Raw genomic sequence first — 204 nt, forward strand, 5'->3', positions numbered from 1 at the left:
AATGTGACTTCTCTTGCTGATAACAGATAGCATTAATGTTATTTGTTACACGGTCAGTAAGATTGCAAAAAATCAGACTGTGATAAGCATTTACGAATCAGGAGTAAGGCAGCTGATCTGAAATAGACACAAACTATCGTTTGATGCGCTAACAGGTAACATGAGCAGTGTTTACATATGAAGAATTATTAGTTATTATTGCAT

The sequence above is a fragment of the Penaeus monodon genome, chromosome 24, assembly GCF_015228065.2.
Source record: "Penaeus monodon isolate SGIC_2016 chromosome 24, NSTDA_Pmon_1, whole genome shotgun sequence".
In the NCBI taxonomy this organism is placed as follows: domain Eukaryota; kingdom Metazoa; phylum Arthropoda; class Malacostraca; order Decapoda; family Penaeidae; genus Penaeus; species Penaeus monodon.